Genomic DNA, 14743 nt, shown 5'->3' with positions numbered 1-14743 from the left:
CTGGAACCATTGGAAGTTCTCTGTCAATGTATGCTTGTAGCCATTTCTGTATTACCTTTAGCAAAACTTTACTTGCATGGGATATCAAAGAGATTGTCCGATGATTTCTGCATTCCATTGGGTCACCTCTCTTTGGAATGGGCACAAATAAGGATCACTTCCAATCAATTGGCCAGATATTTGTCTTCCAAATTTCTTGGCATAGATGAGTGAGTGCCTCCCATGCCGCCACACTTTCTTGAAAGATTTCCATTTTTATTCAATCAATTCCTGGTGCCTTGTTCTTTGCTGATTCCTTCAAAACACCATGGATTTCTTCCTTCAGTATCATTGGCTCTTGATGATATGCTACCTCTTGAAATGGTTAAACATCACCCATTTCCGTTTGGTACAGTGACTCTGTATACTTCCCATCTTTTTTTGATGCTCAGAGAATCTTTCAGTAACAAAACTCGAGGCTTGAATTTTTTCTTCAGTTCCCCCAGCTTGAGCAATGCTGAGCGTGTCCTTTCTTTTTGGTTTTCTGATTCCAGATCTTTGAAGATTTTGTTGTAATATTTGGCTTTATCTTCTCGAGCTGATCTTTGAAATTTTCTGTTCAGTTCTTCTACCTCTTCATTTCTTCCATATTCTTTAGAAACTCTATGCTGGAGAGCAAGTTTCAGTGTTTCTTCTGACATCCATTTTGACTTTTTGTGTTTGTTCTCTATTAGAGCTCTCAAATTTTGTCTCTATTTTTTTCATTGATGGCATTTATAATTCTGGGATTCACATTTAGATCTTTAATCCATGCTGAGTTGGGTTTTGTATATGGCATGAGGTAAAGGTTTTGTTTCAATCTTTTGCATATCGCTTTCCAGTTATGCCAGCACCATGTGTTGGAGAGACTACCTCCTTCCCATGCAATATACTTAGGCCCGTTGTCAAAAATCTGTAGGCTGTATGTGGATGGGTTAATTTCTTGATTCTCCAGTCTGTTCCATTGATCTATGTATGTTTCATTGTACCAGTACCAAGCTGTTTTTGACCACTGTAGCCATGTAGTAAACTTCTGAAATCAGGGAGTGAGAGGCTTCCAATTTTTTTTTTCTTCTTTAGCAGTGCTTTGCTTTTCCTGGGTCTCTCCTTTCCATATAAAGCTTGTAATTGTTTTTTCCATCTCTTTGAAGAATGTCGTTGGAAACCGGACAGGGTTTGCAATATATGTGTAGATTGCTTAAGGCAGTATTGACATTTTCACAATGCTACATATTCCTATCCAGGAGCATGGTATAGTCTTCCATTTGTGTAAGTCTCTTTTGGTTTCTTGTAATAATGTTTTGTAGTTTTCTTGGTATAGGTCCTTTGTTTCTGTGGTTATATTTATTCCTAGATATTTTATCCTTTAGGTGGCTATAGTAAACGGTTTTTCTTTTCTAATACCCTTTTCAGCGGTGTCATTATTAGTTTAGAAGAATCCAACTCATTTTTGTATGTGATCTTATACCCTGCCACTTTGCTGAATCTTCCAATGAGTTCTAGTAGATTTTTCCTGATTCTTTGGGGGTTTTCTATGTATAGGATCATATCATCTGCAAACAGGGAGAGTTTTACTTCCTCTTTGCCAATTTGGATGCTTCTAATTTCCCTATCTTGCCGTATAGCTCTGGCTAAGACTCTCAACAAAATATTGAATAGGAGTGGTGACAAAGGGCATCCTTGTCTGGTTCCTGTTCGCGAGGGAAGACTTTCAGTTTCTCTCCATTGAGAGTAATGTTGGCTGTTGGTTTTATATATATGCTCTTAATTATGTTAAGGAATTTCCCTTCAATTCCTACTTTGTTGAGTGTTTTTATCAGGAATGGATGTTGGATTTTGTCAAATCAGTATGATCATGTGGTTCTTTTCCTTTTTTTTTTTTAAATTTATTTATATGGTGAATTACATTGGTTGTTTTTCTAATGTTGAGCCATCCTTGCATCCCTGATATGAATCCCACTTGGTTATGATGTATTATTTTTTTGATGTGTTGCTGGATTCTGTTGGCTAGTATTTTGTTGAGAATTTTTGCATCTATGTTCATGAGGGATATTGGTCTATAATTTTCTTTCTTAGTGATGTCCTTCCCTGGTTTTGGTATGAGGGTTATGCTTGCTTCACAAAATATATTAGGAAGTTTTCCATCTTCTTTTATATTCTGGAATCATTTGAGTAGAATTGGTGACAGCTCTTACCTCAATGTTTGGTAGAACTCACCAATGAAGCCATCTGGGTCTGGACTTCTTTTGGTTGGGAGATTTTTGATGACCTGATCAATTTCTTCTTTTGTTATCAGTCTGTTCAGGTTTTCTACTTCACTCTGTGTACGTTTAGGTAGGTTGTGTTTTTCTAAAAATGTATCCATCTCTTCCAAGTTTTCAAATTTGTTGGAGTACAACTCTTCATAGCATTCTGTTATGATCCTTTTTGTTTCCTTTGGTTCCATTTTGACATTGCCCATGTGGTTTTTAATGCATGTTATTTGTATCTTCTTCCTCTTTTCTTTTGTTAGGTTTGTCAATGGCTTGTCAATTTTATTAATACTTTCAAAGAACCAGCTTCTTGTCCTGTTGATTCTTTCTATAGTTTTTCTGTTTTCTATCTCATTTATTTCTGCTCTAACCTTTATTTCTTTTCTTTTGGTGACTGTAGATTCCTTCTGTTGGTCTGTTTCTAATTGTTGTAGATGTTGTGTTAATGTGTTAATTTTTGTTTTTCTTCCTTTTTGGATGTGTGCATTTATTGAAATAAATTGTTCTCTCAGCACTGCTTTTGCCGTGTGTCCCAAAGATTTTGGTATGTTGTGTTTTTTGTTCTCATTTGTTTCTAGGAACTTTGTGAGTTCATATATAATTTCTTCTACTATCCAATTGATTTTCAGCAGTGTGTTATTTAGTTTCCATATATTCAACTTTATTTCATTGGTCTTCCTATTGTTGAGTTCTACTCTTAATAGCAGTGTGGTCTGCAAAGATGCTTTGTAGTATTTTGATGTTGTCAATTTATGGAGGCTTGTTTTTGTCCTAACACACGGTCAATTTTGTAGAATGTTCTATGTGCACTGGAAAAGAATTTGTATTGTGCTGTTGTTGGGTTGAATGTTCTGTACACAACTATGAGGTCAAGTTGGTTGATTGTGCTGTTTAGTTCCTTTGTATCTTTGTCTAGTTTCTTTCTGGTTGTTCTATCCCTTTGTGAAAGTGGTGTATTAAAATATCCCACTATAATTGTAGATTTGTCTATTTCTTTCTTCAATTGTAGTAGGGTTTGCTTTATATTTCTTGGTGTTCTTTCATTGGGAGCATAGATATTTATTATGGTTATGTCATGTTGCTCAATTGACCCTTTAATCATGAGATAGTGTCCTTCTTTATCTCTTATGCTGGCTTTTGCCTTAAAGTTTTTTTTTAATCAGAGATTAGTATTGCCACTTGTGCTCATTTTTTATTGCAATTAGCATGGCATATTTTTTTCCCATTCTTTAACTTTTAGTCTGTTTTTGTCTTTGTGTGTAAAGTGTCTCTCTTGCAGGCAGCATATTGAAGGGTCTTGCTTTTTTAGACATTCTGTTACTCTCTGTCTCTTCACAGATGCATTTAATCCATTGACATTTAGTGTAATTATCAATAGGTATGAATTAATTGCTGTCATTATGTTATTTTTTTGTGTAGTGCTGCTTGCTTCTTTGTTCTGCATACCTTATTGTGCTGAGTTCATGTTTTTTGTGCTATTTGTTGTCAGTTTCTTCTTAGATTTAATGTTTCCATGTTTTACTTGAATCTTTATTATCATGGTAGGTTGTGAAGTTTTAACTTTCTTTGAGGTTACCCTATAGTCTACTAACTTTTCCCTCCATTTAAGACAGCCTATTGGAGTCCTGGTATGGCACTGTGGGCTAATGGGTCAGACTGTAAAGTGGTTTGAACTTGTAAGGTCGGTGGTTCAAGCTCACCAGCTGCTCCTTGAACACCCTATACAGGGTCACTGTGGGCTGGAACTGACTCGACAGCACTTAAGAACAAAAACAACAACATTGTGTCCTGAAATCTACCTGACCTCCTCACCACTTGGATTACTGTTCCTACATTTCCCACTTCTTTGACATTATTATTATTTTGATCTTTGATTGACCTCCCAGGTCCTCTGAATTTGTGTTGTAATTTTGTTCTGTTCTGGATTCTATCTGTTGACTGAGTTCTGGGTGGTGTTGGCACATCTGTCAATCTCTGGTTGTTGTCTATGCTTGTTGGTTTTCAGTCCAGAGAACTCCCTTTAGGATGTTTTGAAGCACTGGGTTGGCTTTGACAAAGTCTCTTAGCTTCTGTTTATCCTGGAATGTTTTGATTGCACCATCGTATTTCATTGACAGCTTTGCTGGGTAGATGATTCTTGGTTGGCAGGTTTCTTCTTTTAGAGTTTTATATATGTCTCCTCACTGCCTTCTTGCTTGCATGATTTCTGGTGAGAGATCAGAGCTTAATGTGATTTGATTGCCTTTGTAAATAACAGTTTTCTTTCCCCTGGCTGCTTTTAGGATTCTCTCTTTGTCTTTGATTTTGGAGAGCTTGATTATTATATGTCTTGGTGATTTTCTTTTGGGGTTTACCCTTCCTGGGGTTTGTTCAGCTTCCTGAATGCTTATCTTCTCATCCTTCAAGATGCTAGATAAATTTTCTTCAAGAAGCTCCCCAACTATCTCCTCTATGGACTTCTGTGATTCTTCCTGTTCTGGAATACCAATAATTCTTAATTACTCCTCTTCATGTTATCCAACATGAATCATAGACTCTCTTCAGATTTTTTAAATCCGTTTTCCTCCTTACTCTTCTATCTTAGCAGTATTGAGAGATTTGTCTTCCAGCTCACTGGTTCTGGATTCCATCTCTTCAATTCTACTCCTTTGCCCTTTCAGTGTATTGTCCACTTCTGCTATTTTATTATTAATCATCTGGACCTCTTTTTGCAGGTTTTGGATTGTTTCCAGTGCTTTATCTATCTTGTTTGATTGCTCCTGTAGAACTTTCCTGACTTCTTCTTTATTTTTCTGCACCCCTCTGTGAAATATTTGGCTTTGTCTCCATATCATTCTTCTGATTTCCTTCTCAGGAAGATCCAAAGCCTGTTCTTCTTCTAATGAGAAGTCCATGTTTGCCTCCAGCTTCTTTGTCTTGTTTTGTCTTGGTTACTCTTTTCTGTGTCTGGACATGTGCTGAGATCTTTTGTTGTTTTTTCATGGACATTTTAAATTGTTAGATGTGTTTTCAATGATCAAATGAATGTATGCTGCTGTATTGTTAAATTACTGAGTGTCTTCTGGTTTATGTGATCTGCAGCTAGGCTTCCTTTTCACATCTCTTATTACTCAAATGCAAGCTATCTTAGCAAGTGTTGGCTATCTATGTAATGTGTAGCAGCTGATATTGGCTCATGTCTGGATGGTGGTATGTTTGAAGCTTGGGTATATGGCCATGATTGCTGTCTCTTCTTGGTTAACATAGGGAGAGAAAGCTCCCATCCCCAGAAAAAAAATTAAGACTAAAAGGACCAAGAACAGAAACAAAATAAAATCAAAGATAAAAACTAGCACACAAAGACAAAAACAAAGCCATAACAGACTGTCCAGTAGGCTTTGCTGTGCAGGTCAGTGTGCGTATACAGTAGAAACCTCCAGCAGTGGGTGGGGTGTCCACTCACTCAGGCCCCCTGTCTAGTCACTACCATGGAGGTGCCAGATAGACAATGAGAAATGAATGGAAAAAAGATTGTTCACAATCTTTATTTCTGAAGATCAGTTAGGTATCTGCATATGCATACTGTAATTCTCAAAATGACTGTTTTCTTGTGTATAGCAGGTGGTGTTGGCTCTTGCCTTTGATACTGGGGTTTTACAAGGTGCAAATATGATTTGGCTGTATGGCTAGACCTGCTGTCTCTTGTTAGGTAAGGCAAGAATAAAGGTTCCCGCTCAAGTAGAAGAGTCAACTTTAGGATTACATCCCAGAATCAGATGTCATATGAAGCCACCAAAGGATTAGCTTGTGGTACTGCTTGGGCTTTCAGGGATTTCCTCTTTGCTCCATGGGAAAATTGTACCCTCTGGGCACCAACACTGGACCCTTTTGGTGGTGTGCTGAAAATGCCCAGGCGTGGCAGAGAGGGTGTGACAGGGGAGAGAAGGAAAAAAAGTAAAAACAGCCTTCACACTTCTTTTTCCACAAGTGGCTTTTTCACTCATCAGCCTGGCTGTGGCCCCACCCTGTGATCTCTGCCCAGGCTGCGGGCCACAGGAAGTGTCCCAGTTGATTCAGAAATCACAGTTTCTGCCAGCCACAGTCAGATTTTTCCACTGGTGGGTGCCAGAAACTGTTTCCCCGATCTTTATATTAGATCTAAAATTCTGAAACTGTCCCATCAAAGTGCCTTCTCTGTTGTTTTTTGTTTGTTTGTTTTTGCCTCTGCTGAGGAGCCTCTGCTGCCTGTGTTCAATTCTCTTATCCCAAAACCAAAGTCTCAAAGTCTCTTCTGACAACCATTTTTTCTTTATTTCTTTTCTGTCTTTTTAATGACCTTTTGCTTTCTTCCTGTAGGATGTCATCCCACAACTCTTCTGGTCTTCAGTCATTAATATCTAATGCATCAAATGTATTCTTGAAATGGTCTCTAAATTCAGGTGGGATATATTCAAGGTCATATTTTGGCTTTCGTGAACTTGTTTTAATTTTCTTTACCTTCAGCTAGAACTTACAAATGAGCACTTGATAGTCTGTTCCACAGGCTGCCCCTGGTGTTTGTTTTGGCTGATGATATTGAGCTTGTCCACCATCTTTTTCCACAAATGTAGTCAATTTGATTCTTGCATTCCATCTGGTAGGGTGCATGTGTATGTTGCTCTTGTTGTTAGGTGCTGCTAAGTCGGTTCCAACTCATAGTGTCCCTATGAAAAACAGAAGGAAACAAAGCCTATTCCTGTGCCATTCTCATAATTGTTGTTACATTTGAGCCCATTGCTGCTGCCACTGTTCCAATCCATTTCATTGGGAGTCTTCCTGTGTAGGTGAGTGACTGCCTCCAGTGCTGCATCAGTTTGTTGAAATATTTTAATTTGTATTTCATTAGTTCCCAGAACCTTGTTCTTTGCCAATGTCTTCAGTGTACCTTGGACTTCTCCCTTCAGTACCATTGGCTCTTGATCATTTGCTACCTCTTGTAATGGTTGAACACCAACCATTGCTTTTTGTTAAAGTGCTTTTCTGTATTTCTACTGTCTTCTTTTGTTGCTTTATGCATCCTGTAATATTTTGCCCATATAATCCAAATTGAGGCTTGAACTTTTTCTTCAGCTCTTTCCACTTGAGAAATGCAAAGTGTGTACTTGCTTTTTGTTTTTCTAACTCCAGGTTTGGCACATTTCATTATAATACTTGACGTCTTCTCAAGTTACCTTTTAAATTTTTTCTGTTCAGCTTTTACCTCCTCAGTTCTTCCAATTGCTTTAGCATTTCTATGGAGAGCAAGTTTCATAGTCTTTTCTGACATCCATTTTGGTCTTTTATTTCTTTCTTGTCTTTTTAATGATCTTTTATTTCTTTCTTTATGATATTCTTGCTGTCATCCCACACTCTTCTGGACTTCAATCATTAGTATGTAATGAATCAAATCTGTTCTTGAGATGGTCTCTAAATTCAGATGGGAAATATTCAAGGTCATATTTTGGCTCTTGTAGACATATTTTCATTTTCTCAATGTATAAAGTCACCAGTTATGTTATTTTAAGTGGGTGTTTGCAATAAATAAATCGTTGGTCTTGCAAAATTCTGTTATGTGATCTCCAGCATAATTTGTATCATCTTTCCTCCTATTTTCCAACTTTTGTATTCCTGTCATCAGTAATTATCAATGCATCTTGATTGCATGTTTGATAAATTTAAGACTGAAGAAGTTGGTAGAATCTCATTATCACTGGCTTCATTGGTTTGTGCATATATTTGAATAGGAGTGATGTTAATGAGTTATCCTTGTGATTGCTGTCAAGCGTTGTCAAGTCATTTCCAACTCATAGCAACCTTGCATAGGGTTTCCAAGGAGTGACTGGTGTGTTTGAACCACCAACCCTGTGATTCAAACCAACCTACTGGGTGGCTGCTTATCCTACAGTGCCACACCAAAACTCTAGTTATCCTAGTTGTTGCTAAGTACCGTGGAGTCAGTTCTGACTCACAGTGACCCTGCACAGGGTTTCTGAGGCTACAAATTTTACAGGAGCAGAGAGCCTCATCTTTCTCCCACAGAACAACTGGTAGTTTCGAACTGCTGACCTTAAGGTTAGCAGCCCGATTCATAACCACTATGCTACCAGAGCTCCTTGTAGGTGTATGGCTATTATCCTGTCCCAGGTAGCATTGTTTTTCAAGATAGATCTTGACATGTTCTTTTTGACAATGAATGTGACACTTTTCCTATTCAATTTGTCATTCTGCCATAGTAAACCATATGATTAGCTGATTCAAAATAGCCCCAAACAGTCTATTTCAGTTCATTAATACCTAAGATATTGATGTTTATGAGTTCCATTTCGTACAAGAATAAGTAAACCATGTAACACAAGTAAATATTTATAAAATGTACTGGGAAAGTTTCCCTTACACAAACAGCAAAACAAAAAATTATAAATTTCCTAGGTGTATATTTTAATGAAAATGTAGAAGTCCTATAATTATGTAATATCTTCTAAAGGAATTAAGAGGGAAAATCTAAATAAATATGAAGAGACATCTTATTAACGAGAATGTAAATAATATATACATTCTCTCCCAAACCTAAATTAAATACCAAACCTAATCAATAATTCTCAGTGTTCACAAGGCTAAATCTTTCACTGTCTTCAAATTTTCTCAGTGACCCTTTTTCAATGATGGCTTTCTACATTACTCCATTAAAAATTTCAACCTAGTCCCTCATTCCAGCACTCTCAACTGCTCTTAGGAATCCTCCTATTTTTTCCCTTTTTTCCATATCATTCATGCCTTCTAATTACCAGATATTTTTTCATTTATTGTGTTGGCTGTTTATCATCTGTCTTGCTCTGCTAGAATGCAAATTTCGTAATAATTGTTTTATTAAATGAGGTATTCCAAATGCTTTGACCTATGTCTTACATAATTAATCTGCGTTGACAAATACTTGTACTGCAAATATTTTTCTGAAAGTCTCAACTGTCTTTTAAACACTGTTTATCATATATCTGTCACATAGAAGTTGGGGTAAGGTTTTCTGTTGTTGTTACTTGTTTTCAGTAATAAACTCTATCAAATTTTACCTCTCTGGCTTCTGGATTTTATGATTATCTTAGTTAACCCATGTTATATAATAATCACTTGTATTTTTGTCAGTATTTGATTTTAAAATTAAAAATCTTAAATTATATTTAAGTAAAATAAACCAAGGGGATTTTTTATAATTGGAAACTAATTTTGGAAGTGTATGCATGCAAGAAAGATACAAGTTTTTAAAAGGAGAAGAACTTGCCTAGTAGATATAATAGAAAATTACACAAATTAAATAGTGTGAAAATAGTGAAAATAATCAATGGAGTATAACAGAAAAAACAGAATCTGACTCACATACATTGAGAATTGAGTATCAAATTAGGGAGAAAGGATGAGTAATTTAGGAAAATTGTTGCTGGTATAATTTATTGGGAGTGAGGTAGCTCCATTGATAAGCACTGAATTGCAAACCACAAGGTCTGAGGTTTAAGCCTGCCTGCTGCTCCTCAAGAGAAAGATGAGGCCTCTGCTGTAGTATGGGAACCCTATGCAGGGTCATTATGAGTAGAAAATGACTCCATGGCACACCACCACCACCACCACCACCACCACCATCATGTAATGGTTAAGCAAGCACTCAGATGCTAACTAAAGTCTACTATTCCAATCCACCTGCGGTTCTGCAGGAGAGAAGACCTGGCAAACTGCTCCCATAGAGATCATAGCCTAAAAAACCCAATGCAGCAGTTTTATTCTGTCACATAGGGTTGCCCTGATAGGTAATATACTCAACAACACAATATAACAATAATGAAGACCACAGGAAAGAGAAAAAATGCACAATTTTAAACATGAAGAAGTCCCAGTGGCGGTGTGTTTAAGTATTTGACAGCTAAACAAAAGGTTGGTAATTTGAACCCCTCAGCTGTTCTGCTGGAAAAAAAAATGTGTCAGTCTGCTTCTACAAAACTATGGGGGGACCATGTCTGACTGCCACTGGCTTCACAAGTGGGAAAGATACTCAAACTCAAATTCAGCCCAAGGCAGATTCCTATGAAACAGGGGTCAGACATACTTCCACCCTACCACCTTCTTTACCCTATTCTGACACCAGCCATTCCTCCCACCGCACTCTCTGCTTCACATCTGAATTTGACTATCGAATGCAATGACTACACAGAACTCAGACCAATTCTCACCATTATGGGTTTTTTAAAGGAAGTAAACAAGGTACAATTCAGGATCAAACTCAACTCAGGACACAGCAGTTCTCTAGTCATGAAAGCCTCATCTGCCATCCTGCAGGTGTCTGCCTCACTCTTGTCTTTGGCCTCTCAGCCATGTGCTTCCTTGGCCTCTGCCCTGCTCAGGCAAGTGTTACAAAGTTCTTTTAGCCGATCTGTGAATCCCCAAAGGGCACATTCTTCAAGCCAGCCTCATTCCCATAGGCACTCAGCTTTAGACAGTCCCTGACTCAAGAGCCAGAAGTTGCTCTGTCTCTCCATGCCTTCATCTCTGCCGTGGTCTCTACTGTCTCTATTCTTTAGGTAGGGACCTCTCATGTCACTCATCCTCTTCCTTCTTCTATCTCTGCTTTTGCGACGGCTCCTTTTGTGGGAATGAGTGTCTTTTCTTTAAAATTATTATTATCCTGTTTATTGTATTCAGGTGACCTTTTTCTTTTTTTCTTCTTGAAGTAAGTAGGGACTTTATGACCTTTCTTCTACTTTTTGCTACTTACAGAAGTGAGTAGGGACTTTATTATCTTTCTTTTACTTTTTGCTACTTCCTGAAGTGAGTAGGGACTGTATGACCTTTCTTTTTACTTTTTACTACTTGCTGAAGTGAGTAAGAAGAATGCACCCCTTAGATATATGAATTAGCCAACTGAGAAGGGAAAAGACTGCAATCGAAGCCCTAGCCAATGGGGTAAGACACAGCCTTAAGACTTGCGTCACGGATAAAAACCCAAGTGGACTGATCACTCGGTGTGCTCCCTGGCCTGTTCCTGTACAGTTACTTCTGTAGAAGTAAATTTTGCCTTGCCAAGGTAATTTAGTCTCACTGTGTGTCTTTTTGTGGAACATCAGGATTCATTTCTAACACTTTTAAACCTAGATGAAGGACAAAACTAACCAATCCCAGCCTTAGAGTCCTATAGACCGTATTTGCATGGTGTTTCAACAAACTGATGCAGCACTGGAGGCACTCACTCATCTATGCCAAGAAATCTGTAAGACAACTACCTGGCCAACTGACTGGAATAGGTCCATATTTGTGCACATTTCAAAGGGAGTTGACCTAACAAATGCAGAAATCACTGGACAATATCAGTAATATCACATGCAAGTAAACTTTTGCTAAAGATAATACAAAAATGGCTGCAACCATACATTGTCAGAGAACTTCCTGAGTTTCAAGCTGGAATCTGAAGAGAATGGGGAATGAGGGATATCATTGCTGACATCAGATGGATCTTGGCTTAAAGCAAAGAATGTCAGAAAGATGTTTACGTGTGCTTTTTTGACTATGCAAAGGCTTTCAATTGTGTGGATCATGACAAGTCATGAATAACATGGATGAGAATGAGTATTCTGGAAAACTTAATTGTGCTCATGAGGAACCTGTACATAGACCAAGAGGCAGATGTTCAAACACCAAATAGTTTAAAATTAAGGAAAGTATGTGCCAGGGTTGTATACTTTCACTATATTTTAAAAATCTGTATGCTGAGTACATAATCCAAGAAGCTGGATTATATGAAGAAAAATGGGGCATCAGGATTGGAAGAAGATTCATTAACAACCTGTAATTTGCAGATGATGCAACCTTGCTTGCTGAAAGTGAAGAAGACTTAAAATACTTACTCATGAAGAACAAAGACCACAGCCTTCAGTACGGGTTGCACGTCAATGTAAAGTAAACAACATTCTTTACCACTGGATCAATAAACAACATCCATATAAATGGAGAAAATATTGAAGTTGTCAAAGACTTCATTTTTCTCAAATCAACCATCAAGACTCATGGAAACAGCAGTCAAGAAATCAAATGATGTATTGCATTAGGCAAATCTGCTGTACAAGATCTCTTTAAAGTGTTCAAAAGCAATGATGTCAGTTTTAGGATAAAGGAATTCCCAACCCAAGCCATGGTATTTTCAATAACCTTGTGCATGTGAAAGTTGGACAGTGAACAAGGAAGACTTTAGAAGAATTGATGCATTTGAGTTATGGTGTTGTTCGAGGGAAATATCAAAAGTACTGTGGACTACCCAAAGAACAAACTAATCTGTGTTGGAAGAGTACAAGAATGCTCCTGGGAAACCAGGATGGCCAGACTTCATCTCTTATACTTCAGACATATTATCAGAAAGGACCAGTCCCTGGAGAAGGATATCATGTTTGGTAAAGTGGAGGGTAGGAGAAAAAGAGGACTGGCATAATGGTGGCAGCAATAGCTTCAAGCATAGCAACAATTGTGAGGTTGGTACAGGACCAGGAAGTGTTTCATTCTATTCTGCATAGTTTTACTATGAGTAGGTACTGACTTGATGGCACCTAACCACAACAACAACATCCAATTACTTGGTGAGAATTATGAAGACTTTGGATCCAAAAGCCATATCAAGTAAATTAAAGGCACCACATCTTCCATAAAGATTTCTGCCTTGGTAACCCTGTGGGACATTTTTACTTTTTCCTAGTTTTGGTAGTATAATGGTTATGAACCAGGATGCTAACCTCCAGGTCAGCACTTTGAAACTACCAGCTGTTCCATGGGATAAAGATGAGGTTTTATGCTCCTATAAAGATTCACAGCCTCAGAAACCCTGTACGGGGACACTATGAGTCAGAACTGACTCCCTAGCATATAATCACAACCACCATGGTGTAACTATGAGTCAGAATGGGTTAATTTGTTTGTTGTATTTTCAAGATAGCAAAAGGCAATTTTAAAGACTGAAATTGCATTGTCTACTAACAGTTTGGAGAAAGTAGGGGGTGCATTTGTTTTTCTGGTTTTATATACACAGAAAAAATGAGTAAATCTTTTTTTTTTTTTTTACAGTAGAGTAAATCTTAACAACATGGATGGAGCAAAGCTTTCAGGACCTTCATTTTCTGATGGCACACAACCCAAAATTAGAAAAAATCAACTGCAAACGTTAATAATTGAAACATAGATTATCAAAGTATGAATCTAGGGAATTTGAAGCCCCCAAAAAATGAAATGGAATGCATAAAGAGCAATATCCTAGGCATTAGGATATGGACAGGTATAAGCTGAAATGGACAGGTATTGCCCATTTTGAATCCAACATTTACATGGTTTACTATGCTGGAAATGACATATTGAAGAGGAATGACATCACATTCCTGGTCAAAAAGAATATTTCAAGATCTATATTGAAGTACATTGCTGTCTGTGATAGTTTAATACCCATATGCCTGCTAGGAAACCAGTTAATATGACTATTATTCAAATTTACTCACCAACCACCAATGATGAAGAAATTGAAAAATTCTACCAACTTATTAAGTCTGAAATTGATCAACCATACAGTCAAGATGCATTGATAATTACTAGTGATTAGAATGCAATAATTAGAGGGATCAGTAGTCGAAAATGTGGCCTTGGTGATAGAACTGCACTGGAGATTGCACGATAGAATTCTGCAAGACCAATGATTTCTTCATCGTGAATACCTTTATCAACATAAATGACAACTATATATGTGGAACTCACCAGATGGAATACACAGGAATCAAATAGATTACATCTGTAGTAAGAGACAAAGCAGAAGCTCCAATCATCAGCCAAATAAGGACAGCAGCCAACTGAAGAACAGGCCATCAATTGCTCATATGTAAGTTCAGGCTGAAGCTGAAGAAAATTAAGATAAATTCACAAAGCCAAAGTACTACCTTGAGGATATCCCACCTAAATTTAGAAACCATCTCAAGAAGAGATTGACACATTGAGTACTCAAGACTAAAGGCCAGAGGAGTTGTAGGATAACACTAAGAACAGCATACATGAAGAAAGTCAAAAGATCATTTAAAAAAATAGGGGGAAAAAAGACCTAAGTGGATGTCAGAAGAGACCCTGAAACTTGCTCTTGAACATAGATTAAATGGTAGAAATGATAAAATAAAAGGGCTGAACAGAAAATTTCAAAGGGCATCTAGCAAAGACAAAGTCAAGTATTATAATGAAATGTGCAAAGACCTGGAGTTAGAAAACTAAAAAGAAAAAACACAGTCAACATTTTTCAAACTGAAAGAAATGAAGAAAAAAAAAAAAATCACATCTTGGGTTTCAATATTGAAGGACTCTATGGGCAAAATGTTGTCCTGATATGATGCTGTGGGTGAATGTGTTGCACTGCAAAGGCATCTGAACCACAAGGTCGGTGGTTCAAGCTCACCAGCTGCTACTCAGAAACCCTATATTGG

This window comes from Chrysochloris asiatica, unplaced genomic scaffold (assembly GCF_000296735.1).
Source record: "Chrysochloris asiatica unplaced genomic scaffold, ChrAsi1.0 scaffold00030, whole genome shotgun sequence".
Lineage (NCBI taxonomy): Eukaryota > Metazoa > Chordata > Mammalia > Afrosoricida > Chrysochloridae > Chrysochloris > Chrysochloris asiatica.
Note: the sequence above shows the minus strand (reverse complement) of the source record.